The sequence below is a fragment of the Heptranchias perlo genome, chromosome 20, assembly GCF_035084215.1.
Source record: "Heptranchias perlo isolate sHepPer1 chromosome 20, sHepPer1.hap1, whole genome shotgun sequence".
Lineage (NCBI taxonomy): Eukaryota > Metazoa > Chordata > Chondrichthyes > Hexanchiformes > Hexanchidae > Heptranchias > Heptranchias perlo.
This window is the reverse complement of record NC_090344.1, coordinates 24933606-24945778: the sequence shown is the minus strand read 5'-3', so window position 1 is coordinate 24945778 and position 12173 is coordinate 24933606. Positions and strand designations below refer to the sequence as shown.

General features: G+C 43.8%; 1 non-coding gene across 1 annotated transcript; it reads right to left on the bottom strand.

The window, feature by feature from the left end:
- Nucleotides 1-8057: 8057 nt before the first annotated feature.
- trnal-uag (transfer RNA leucine (anticodon UAG)) lies at nucleotides 8058-8139 on the bottom strand. Its single transcript has one exon. It is a non-coding gene; the product is annotated as a tRNA-Leu (tRNA).
- Between the last annotated feature and the right edge of the window lie 4034 nt (nucleotides 8140-12173).

Sequence of the window (12173 nt, the reverse complement as noted above, 5' to 3'; positions counted from 1 at the left end):
GTGTAAAGGATGAGATCCAGAGTTTGTTCGGTCGCTGTTGCTGCCGCCGCTCCCACCCTGATTGCTCTATTGGCAGTCGGTCCTGATCGACGTCCGTTAAACTGGGTGTGGATCTATTAGTGCGCTATCGATTTATAAAATTTGGGAGTTTATGTATGACAGCGATGCTTATATATGAACTGTGGGTGTGTATATTTGAGTTCGACATTTATACCTGCACTTTGGGTCAGTATATATGAGTGCGATGTTAAAATATGAAGTGTGGGTGTGTATATATCAGTTCGATGTTTAAAAATGAATTGTGGAATGAACAGGATGGGCAATTCCTCCTGGGGTTATATTTTCTTCCACGACAATGACACAAAGCAAAGGTTGGATGTGTCGTCGAAATATTTCAGTTCGGAGAGCGTTAGACGAAAGATCTGAAGTTCCTTGGTTCAATCCCGAGTTTCGGCAGTTTATGGTTGTTTAGTTTCTTCTTCCTTGATTCGATTCTCGCACTTATTTACAGCAAAATTTGACACCCGCCACTGAAGAATTGGGGAGGGAATAGAAAGGCATCAAGGATGGGAAATATTCATATCGTCTGTATTTGGCTTTTATTTCTCTGTGACATTCTGCCTTTTTCTCTTGGTTTTTTCTCTCTCGGTGCTGGGTGACTTTTTGATTTGATGCATTTGTTCGAAATTGATGCCTTTTCCACATCTCGGGGCGGTCAGACCCGCTCAGTCTGTCTGTTGCTGCTGATGATCATTAATGGGAAAAGGCCGCGAGTTAAACGTTTATCTGCAAACCGGAGAAAGGCAAAAAAAAAAAGACGTGTTTCTCCGGCCCCGGGGCAAAGTTACAATGGATGTTATTCAAAAAACTGTCCCCTTGAATTTGTCTGTTGTTTTTTGTGTGAAGCTTCCATTTTAAAAGTTACAAAAATCCGAAATAATTAAATTAAATTACAAGAATCGAATCCGTGATCAAGACATTACGGTATACTATATGCAAATGAGCTAACGGGCCCGACGAACCGCACATTCGGCTGTTTAATTAATTTTTTACCTGTACGCTGGCTGGTAGCGGTTTCTGTCCATGGGTCCCGAAATCTCTCTGCTCCTCCACAGTTTCTGGATTCTCACCATTTAGAAAATACTCTGATTTATCTTTCTCAGATTTAAAGTGGATGACCTCGCCCTCCCACACATTGAACTCTATTTGCCGCAGTTTTGCCCACTCGCTTAATCTATCAATTCCCACTTTTCAACTTCCTGCTTATTGCTACATTACTTATTGCGTCACCAGAAGGCTGCGTGCACAAATCACGGGTAACCATTGCTTTTAGAGCTGATAGGATTCTCGCTCGTTCCGGAATGAATGTTTTATTTGCTTTTTCACAATAAACAGAACCTTGCTCTAAAGTCTGCTTCCCGAGTTCTCAAAATTTCAGGAAGGCGTCTCATTCTGCCCTCGACTTTTGATCTTGACCTGCGGTTGAAACTTTTGCAAAGAGGGAAAAGAAGTCCCTAAATCACTCCCCCTGAATCTCAAACGCTTTGGGAAGAAGTTCAGTGCAAACAATCAGGACTTTAAAGGCCCCTCAATGACCTGCACTTTCATTGAATGTGTTTTGTTCGCCATTGCATTCGACCGTGAAATCGCTTTCCGCTTTCATCTCACTGAAGTGAAGAGTGTGACGGCCTTGTATCTGTCAGCGTGTAAGTGACGAGTTTGGGGTAAGCACGGGTCGCGTTTATTTTTGAAATCTCAGCAACCACCGGGGAAAAGAAACTTAGAATCAAACTGTCCCTGTAAGTGATGAATTGAAGGGAATATCGCTCCAAACAGATCTGGACAATGTGCAGCGCGGCCGCACAAGAGTTCCAAATCCACCCTCTCGCCACTCGGCAATCGCATTAACTGAACTTTACTCTGGCCCGTGTCACCGCGCTGAAATCGAGTCTTACTCGGCCACATTTTTTCTTAACATAATAATTACTGGTTTAAGAGTGAAAATTGTCGTCCACTTCACTGTAAGTGCAAGAGACAACTTTGTAGACACCGTGTAGTGTCACAGACCTGCTGGATTGTCCTGCTCATTTCATCTCATCTCATTTTCAGCAAACCTGAATATTACTGGAACAGAGAATGGCGAATCACAGCTCAAAAATCAATCCTCTCTTCCACGAGCGGACTGAGTCTTTCAACAGACAGGTGTTTAATGGCAAGGTGAGTTTAATTTTCAGAAATAATACAGCATAGATTTTCACTCGTGCAAGCTGCACACCCTTTATTTTGGAAAAGTGAACTGATTGGAAGAAAGCTGTTCCATTGAGCGCGGCAACCTGAAGCTTCAGCTCGATGAATTAGTCCTTGAACATTTGTAAGCTCTGTTTCTGTGGCGCAATTGGTTCGCGCGTTCTGCTGCGAACTGAAAAGTTGGTGGTTTGAACCCACTAGAGGACGCAAAAGCAACCTTTTACCTTCACATTCATTGTCTCGCATTTCTTGTGTTCGAATGTGTGTCTTGTCTGGCAGAAAATGTACCGCAAACATTGCCAGCTGAGTGCGTCTGATTTTCCACCATTTATTCTGCGGTTGGATAACAGGCATCTGAAAAATATCCAAAAAAAACGAGATTGGCTTGAACGAAGTCGGAATACTTCTTGACAGAGAAGGTTCGAAGGTTGCAGGCGAGCTCCTTCAGTCTGAATCACACTGACATGGATATTTCTGCAGTGAGCGACATCAGACTGTTTCCACAATGAATGTCACTCCCTTTATTTTGGAAAAGTGAAATGGTATTCGCATTCCGACTGGTTTCAGTTGATTTGTGAGAGATCTTTAAAGGATCAATCTCCGGTTAAGACGGCCTTTTTCTCTCTCTCTGTTGGCCGAATCCAAAATGAAATTGGAGCTGGAATAATCATGCAAGAAATCAGGAATCACTTTCGCATACAAAATACGGCCGAAAGCTGGAACTCTCTCATCCCAAAGGATGTGGATTGTGGCTCAATTCATAATTTGAAGTCTGATAGTGATAGATCGTTTTTCGGTTCGGGTACCAAGGAATATGATTCCAAGGCGGAGAAACAGAGATGAATTGCAGATCAACTCATGATCTAATTGAATGGGGCAGCAGGTTCGAGGGGCTGAATGGCCTTCCCTTGTCCTGATATTCCTATACTGCTCAGCGCGGGGCTGCACGAATGTTAAAAGACATCAGACTAACTCCAGAATGAAAAAAAACGGGTGTTCAGAAGTAGATACCCTGAGATTGTGGAACGAACTGAACTCCTGCAGCAAAGCCAACAGCTGTCTCTCTGCAATAATAGGATGGGAAGAGTTTTGGCAATCGGTCCGGCTCGCTCAGTCGGGAAAGCATGATATTCTTCATCTCAGGGTCGTGGGCTCGAGCCCCACGTTGGGCGATTTGTGTTCTACTTTTCACACTCGGTGATAAAAGTTTCAAAGTGCAACCTCTTATCTCCAGATTCCAACCAGACACAACCCTGAGCTGTGTGAAAGGAAACCGTGAGGGTTGCCAATTTTCCACTCCCTCCCGATTCTACCTTCTCGTTCCCTCCACATGGGACACGGACAGGTTATCGGTTCAATCTGATTCATTTTTTGCTGTTATTAAAAATGTTGAAGGTCAGAAAATGTAATATTTAGGAGATGCCAACTCTGGAACAATTCGCCTCTGATACCTCCTGATCCCCCCCTTACCCTATTTGATTATCCATGTGCTCCTTATCATCGCTGATACGCTCTGTCTCTTACCTTCTCCGATACCCTCAGAGAGTCCATTGAGATGGTTGCGGTGTGTGCGAGAGGTCCAAAGGCAGAGTCTCTCAGCGTAGTCTGTGTTGTATATCGACTTGAGTGGGTTCGTGATCTGTAGTCCTTTCGGGATCTTGTCTGCTTTCTTTCAGCTCTGTAGAAACTTATGCGTGATCTTCTTGGAGATTCTCTCCACTTTTAGCCGGCAGTTTGTGGTGTCGATAGTGGCCACGATGTGGAGATGCCGGTGATGGACTGGGGTGGACAAATGTAAGGAGATGCACAACACCCGGTTATAGTCCAACGAAGAAAGTCAAGGCTAAACCTTTACCAATTACTCGTTAGGCCTCAGCTGGAGTACGTTGTTCAATTCTAGGCACCACCATTGAGGAAGGATGAAAATGCTTTGGAGACGGTGCAAAGGCAGTTTACCAGGATGATACCAGGGATGAGGGACTTCAGTTATGTGGAGAGATCGGAGAAGCTGTGATTGTTCTCCTTAGAGCAGAGAAGGTTAAGTGGAGACCTAATAGAGGCATTCAATATCATGAGGGGTTGTGATAGAGCAAGGAGGGCGAGACTGTTTCCTCTGGCAAGCGGGCCGGTAACCAGAGGTCTTAGATTGAAAATAGTTGTCAAAAGGGGAATTGAGGAGAATTTCTTTCCACACAGAGGGTTCTTAAGAGATGGAACGCAATACCTGATAGGGCGGTGGAAGCAGATTGTACATGATCTTTCAAACGGGAATTGAACATTTATGTGAAGAGGACTAAATTGCAGATCTATCGGGGTAAAGTGGGACTAAACTGGACTGAACTTTCGAAGAGCCGGCACAGGCACGACGTGCCGAATGGCCTCCTGCCGTGCTGTAAAATTCTATGATTCTATGGTTCCACAAACCTAAAACTTCTCTCATCTAGAAGATGTCACCAGGCGGTGGCTATATTTTACGTGTTTCTGTCCTTCTGAAGTGTGATCGAACCGTACCAGAAGTTTCCTACAATTAGTAAGGAAGGAAGGTATCTGTGTAAATATCAGATATACACGTGGATGGTACCGTGGGAACCAGATACAATGCTCATTCCAGTTACTTGTTTAGCAGGAAACAGCGATCATTCTCTTCATCTGTACTTGCCTGAAGGAAAATGAAACAAACTAAACTACTCAGCTCTTTGTTATCGCTTCTTCTACTGGTTTACGTCCACTCACCGAGAATGTGACGGAGAGATTGAGAGATTGGATTGGCTTTTTACTTTGTAATCTATTATCCTTTGTAATTATTGCAAGAGACGGATCCAACCCAACTGTCTTGTGCCTGACATTATCATTGATACTAAGATGTGCTATAAATGAGTTTCTCCGAATTGCACATTGCGGACAAAAGCTGAACACCGAAACTTGCTCTCATACCAGTTTCGCATCGCATCTTTGGGTGGGAGGTGGGTTGCTGTTTGAAAGTAAAGAATCTTGTAAAATCAGCCCTCCAGAGCAGTAACCGCGAAATGTATTCAGGACACTTTCTGTGAGAGGCCTGTCTGCAGAACGAAAGAGGACTTCCGCACTGCAATTCTGGAATCCTTTCCTTGTTGGCTTCTCAACCGATACAAATACCGACCAGTGATATTTTGTTGCTGAAATTCACAAAGTGCTAAATATCACTCAGGAAACAAAAAGACACGACTGGGAGTCGAACGCACGATCGCCTGTTGAAAAAACAAGCGCTTTGACCAGCTGAACCACGGCGCAGAACCACGTTGCTAAACAAACACATCTTCGGACTGATACCTGTGAGCTGCCGAAGAGCAGAGAAGGTTAATTTGAGGAATGCGGGTCCATTTTGAAGTCATCCATTTCTTTTGTCCATTTCTCTGTGTTTCCCGATACTGTCTGTGTCTCTCGCTGTGTTTTTCTTTGTGAGTCCATCTGTGAGTTGATTCTGATCTAATGCATGTGTTTGTGTTTGTGTTTGTTTATTACGTGAAATAAATGAGGAGATCAAACAGTGCTCCCTTTAAGACTTGTAAAAAATTTTACAACACCAAGTTATAGTCCAGCAATTTTATTTTAAATTCACAAGCTTTCGGAGGCTTCCTCCTTCCTCAGGTGAACGTTGTTGGAAATGGGGAATTTAAGACTGAGGAACTAAGAAACCAAACTTAATCGCAAGATCTTGTTTGTTTTGTAGCAGTAAATGAAATATGACACCTTGAATGATTTCGGTTCGAAAGGAAAAAAAAAAAAAATGATTTCGGTTCAGTTATGTGCAAAAAGAAACTGTGACCCGAAGATATTTAGAACTTGTAAGTTGTTGCCAGAAACGTTACGTTTGCAACTCAAGGTGTGTTTAATTTCGACAGGGCATGTTTCGCTAGTTTCGTATTATTTAATTTGCGTTAAATGAATGAAATCGGAAATAATCGCAGCGACCATTACAACAGTCTAAACCATTCTAATATTAAAGGTAACAGAACATGTTGAGAACAGTATCGAATATTCTGCAGGATAATGAATATAAACAGAAGGAATAGTCGCCAATAATTCCAATAGGGAATTCAACAGAAACCTCTTTACCCAGAGAGTGGTTAGAATGTGGGACGTGCTAAGAAAAGGAATACATGAAGAAAATAATATTGATGCATTGAAAAGGAAGCCAGATAAGCCCATGAGGGAGACAGCAATAGAGGGGTATCCTGATATGTTTAGATGAAGTAGGGAGGGAGGAGGCTCGTGTGGAGCATAAACGCCGGCAGACACCAGTTGGGCCGAATGGCCTGCTTCTGTGTTCTTGTTTCGATGAAACTCGATGAATATTTTTTGGTGTTCTGCTCCCACGTGACGCTGAGAGCCACAGTCACGACTTCCTTCCCGCCGACTGCAGAAATCTTGGGCGGGAGGTTAGGCCGTTGGACTCGACACTCACTGCGGTTTTCCTCGCTCAGGTTGTCGCCTTGATTGCAGAGCATTCTCTCAACAATCTAAGTTTCTGCTTTGAATTTGAATCCTCTCCCTGTGAAGAACAGGATTCAAAAAACGGCTGGAATTCGTTCGGCTGCGTTTGGTTAAAAAATCCCGTTTGTATGTTGATGCACAAGCTTGTTGCAGTTAATTGGAAACATGAATAATATTTCAGCGTAAATCGGATTTCGTGGCAGTTATTAATTAGAAATATTTCTGTCTTCTTCAATGTTTTTTTATGAATTGGAGATTTTTGATTAAAACTGTCCGCTTTATGCGGGACTTGGACACTGGGCTTCTCGCATTTCAATCAGTGCAAGTCCCTATGCTGGCGACTCATGCAACTTTATTAGAATCATTCAATTGTTGGGATTGGAACCCACGCCTGCAGGGAAGATTGCGACATGAGCTCAGCACCTTACACCCTGTAGGCCATTCTGATCCCTGGAGCTGTTACACTGAAGCCCAGAGAACACGCAAAAAGGAGCCTCATCATCTGCTTCACACAAAATTCAATCAGCTGGACGTCCAGCTCTGCCAGGCTGCATGTTCTTTCATGCAGGTTTCCAACTGGACAAAACACTCTTCTGCCGTGCGAGCATTGGTGCTTCAGATGTACTATTCTTGCTTGTAGTATTTCTATTCCTGTAACAGTAGATCCTGAAGTGCAGGGTGGAAAGTATCGTGTCTGAGTCGTCTCAGGCGCTGTTTTAAAGCTCCAGATAAATCCCACATTTTGTAGATGGATCAAAATCATAGCCTATGGCTCCAAAACCACAGCCTCCCTCCTGTAAACAAGTAATGCTGAAGCGCTGCTTTTAACCTCTCATCTGCTATTGGAACACGATAGGCCGGAGGAACCACATGGCAACACCAATAAGGAGATGTCGTTGGAAGAAGACCAATTGTTCCTTCAACTCCGTTCGAATTGTTCACAAGCAAAACGATTGTTTGTTCCAAGTGGGAATCGAACTCACAATCTCGGCATTCCCCGAACCTTTACTGATATACAAATACCGCGTATTTCCATGTCCCACTCTGCTGGAAAAGATGCGGACATGAGCCGCACTTACCTATGAAAACGTGTCTTGTCCCCTTGATGAAACGAATCCTGGATTAGAGCTAAAGTCTCTCTGGGTACATGATATAGAATCGCAAAGCTGCAATCATTTGAAAGCGGCACGGACACGATGGGCCGAATGGTCCACCTTTGTGCAGCAACTGTCCATGATTCTCATTGCTGCACTTTTCGCTTCTTTTGCATTCTCCGCTGGACCAGACTCCACCATGATTTTCTGTGAATACGTCAAAACAAACATTGCTCCTAACCCTGACAGCAGTGGGATTCGAACCCACGTCCCCGCAGAGACTGGAGCCTAAATCCAGCGCCTTAGACCGCTCGGCCATGCTGCCACGAACAAAGCTCATCATTACTGAAACATGAGGCTAGTGATTGAAATCCGTCTTTCTTGCTCTTTATCATCTGGGTCCAGTGCTTTTGAATTGTGCAGGAAGGAAATTAAAGGGCTTTCTGAGCCCTTCCTGCATTTAACACTTGATCAAAAAACTTGTCATCGAGCTCCACGTTGATAAACATAGAAAATTGAGGACAGGAGAAGACTATTCAGCCCCTCGAACCTGCTGCGCTATTGAATTAGATCAGGGGTTATCTGTGTACCAACTCTATTAACCCGACTGTGACACATATCCCTTGATACACTTTCGTGGAAAAATCCATCGATGTCAGTCTTCAATATGTGAATTGACCCAACATCTTCAGCCTTTTGTTGAAAAGAGTTCCAGATTTCTAAGACACTTTCTGTGATAAAGTGCTTCCTGATTTATCAGATGAATGGTTTTGCTCTACGTTTCAGATTAAGCCCCCTCATTCTGGATTCTCCCAACAGAGAGAGCTGCCGAAACCCGAGATTGTACAATAAACCTGTAAATCTTCTGAGAAGGTATCAGGGAGTTTAATGGCTTCTTCGTGGTGATCCGGTCGGGCAAGGGGATCTGAGATAGGGGATCGGATTGTCAGAGGGTGTCAGATAATGTAAGGGGTCTCCGTGCATATTAGTCAATAAGGGGCACTCAGTGTATCAGAGAACGTAAAGGACGCTGAAAAGGTATCAAAGGGGATCAGGGACTCTCTGAGGGGATCGGAGAAGGTAAGTTACAGAACGTATCGGAGAAGACAATGAGCTCAGGGAGAATTAAAGGGGGTAAGGGGCGGTCTGGAGGGATCAGAGAGGCTCATGGATCCAGAGTTATCATCTTCTAAACATTATATTACTTAATATTTAATAACAGCAAAAAATGAATCCGAATTGAACAGATAATCTGCCGTGTCCCACGTGCAAGGAATCAAAAGGTCGAATCGGGACGGGACTGGATGTTTGCCAGTGTTCACCGTTTTCTTTCACACAGCTCATTGTTGTATCCGTTTATAAAACTGGATTTCATGAATTGAAGATAAGAGGTTGCACCTGTAACCCTTTGTGAGCAATAAAATGTGAACCACCCAACGTGGGGCTCGAACCCTCGACCCTGAAATCAAGAGTCACATGCTCGAACGACTGCGATAACCGGGCCCACTGACAACATTTGTTGCCTCTTCTGGCAGGGAAGGAGCAATTGGTTTTGCTTCATTGCGTCAATTTGTCCAACAATCTGAGGAAACTTCCTTCTGAACACCCGATCTTCAATCTGGAGTCAGTCTGATGATTTTCTTTTACTTGTCGTACAGCCCCGCGTTGAGCAGTATGGGAACATCGGGACAGGAGAATACAATTCAGCTCCTCGAACCTGCTGCGCTCTTCAATTTGATCATGGGTGATCTGGACATCAAATGTGCCCTGTGATATTTTGTTGCTCAAATTCACAAAGTCGTAAATATCACTAAGGAAACAAAAAAGTACCGCTGGGAATCGAACCCAGGATCTCCTGTTAACGAGACAAGCGCTTTGACTAGCTAAGCCACGGCGCCAAGTCACGTTGGTACAGTATTACATCTTCTCACTGATATCTGTCAGCTTCCTTTGAGCACAGACGGTGAGTTTGAGGAGTGTGGGGCCATTTTGCACTCATCCATTTCTTTTGTCTGTTTCTCTGTGTTTCCCGATGCTGTCTGTGTCTCTCGCTGTAATTTTCATTGTGAGTCCATCTGTGAGTTGATTCTGATCTAATGCATGTGTTTGTGTTTGTGTTTGTTTCTTACGTGAAATAAATGAGGAGATCAGACAATTCTCCCTTTGACACTGAAGAACGAAGCAGCCAAACCTGACAACAAGATATTGTTTATTTTGATGCAGTAAAAAAAATGCCATCTTAAATGATTTAGGTTTTGTTCTGTGCAAAAAGAAACTGTGACCCCAACGTGTTTCAAATACTTCGCTTTATAAGTTGTTGTCAGACACGTTACGATTGAAACTCAAGGTGTGTTTAATATCGGCAGGGAATGTTTCGCCAGTTTAGTATTGTTCAATTTGCATCAAATTAATGAAATCGGAAATAATCGCAGTGATCATTACCATAGTCTAAATCCCTCCAATATTAACGGTAGTAGAAGATGTTGAGAACAGTATCGAATATTCTGCAGGATAATGAAAATGTACAGAAAGTATAGTCGCCAATAATTCCAATAGGGAATTGAACAGAAACCTCTTTACTCAGGGACTGGTTTGAATGTGGAACTCGCTACGACAAGAAATAACTGAGGCCAATCGTATGGATGCATTGAAGAGGAAGCGAGATAAGCACATGAGGGAGAAAGTATTGAAAGGTTTGAAACCCGCACCTCCAGTGAAATTTGCGACCTGAACTCAGCACCTTCCACCCGTTCGGCCATTCTGACCCCCGGAGCTGTTACACTAAAGTCCAAAGAACTTTCAAGATGGAGCCTCATCATCTGCTTCGCGCAAAATTCAATCGGCTGGACGTCCAGCTCTGCCAGACTGCATGTTCTTTCATACAGGTTTCCAACTGGATAAAACACTCTTCCGCCTTGCGAGCATTGGTGCTTCAGAGGTACTATTCTTGCTTGTAGTAATTCTATTCCTGTAACAGTAGATCCTGAAGTAGAGGATGGAAAGTATCGTGTCTGAGTGGTCTAAGGCGCTGGTTTAAAGCTCCAGTTAAATCCCACATTTTTCAGATGGATCAAAATCAAAGCCTGTGGCACCAAAACCACAGCCTCCCTCCTGTGAACAAGTAATGTTGAAACGCTACTTTAAATCTTTCATCTTCTATTGGAACACGATAGGTCGGAGGAACCTCATGGCAACACCAATAAGGAGATGTAGTTTGAAAAACACCAACTGTACCTTCATCTCCGTTCGAATTGTTCAAAAGCAAAACGATTGCTTGTTCCAAGTGGGAATCGAACTTACAATCATGGTATTCCCTGAGTCTCAACTAACCGATAAATACCGCATATTCACCTGTCCCACTCTGCTGAAACGGATGCAAACGTGAGCGGCCCTTACCTATGCAAACGTGTCTTGTCCCCTTGATGGGACTCATCCTGGATTAAAGCTCCAATCTCTCCGGGTACATGGTATGGAATCCCACCGCTGCAAGAATTTGAAAGCGGAACGGACACGATGGCCCGAATGGTCTCCCTTTGTGCAGTCAAAGTCCATGGTTCTCTCTGCTGCACATGCAGCTTCTTTGAAATCCTCCGCTGGACCACACTCCACCATGATTTTCTCTGAATTTGTCAAAACATCCATTGCGGAAAATCCTGGCAGTCGTGGGATTCGAACCCACGTCCCCGCAGCATAAATCTAGCGGCTTTGACCGCTCGGCCATGTTACCATACAATGCACTCATCATTACTGAATCATGAGGCTCGTGATTGAAATCCGGCTTTCTTGCTCTTTGTCATCGGGGTCCAGTGCTTTTGAATTGTGCAAGAAGGAAATTAACGGGCTTTCTGAGCGTTTTCTGCATTGATCACTTGATGAAAAAAACCTTTCCTCGAGCTCCACGTTGATAAATGTAGAAAATTGGGGACAGGAGACGACTATTCAGCCCCTCGAACCCGCAGCGCCATTTAATTAGATCAGGGGTGATCTGTGCATCAACTCTATTTACCCGACTGTTACAGATATCCCTTGAAACCTAGTTATTACAACGGCCAGGCAATGGGGGTGTTTATTAAATATGATTCACCATCCCCACCCCCTTTAGACAATGTGTCTTATTTCCTTCTCCTGCCTCTCTTCAACCTCTTCCTAGATCTTGTCTTTTCCAGGTGAAGCAAAATGTCCAAAAGAAAATACAGAAAATTGCCCGAACCGCAGACCTCTTCTTCCACCTCCTGTGATGTGTTGATAGATACAACCAACCCCGCGCAATCGAGGTTGGGATAAATCAGAATGAGTCAGTCAATCTCCCTCCTTCCAGGTAGATGTAGTTTGCCTTTATCCTTTCCCTTCCCTCTCCCC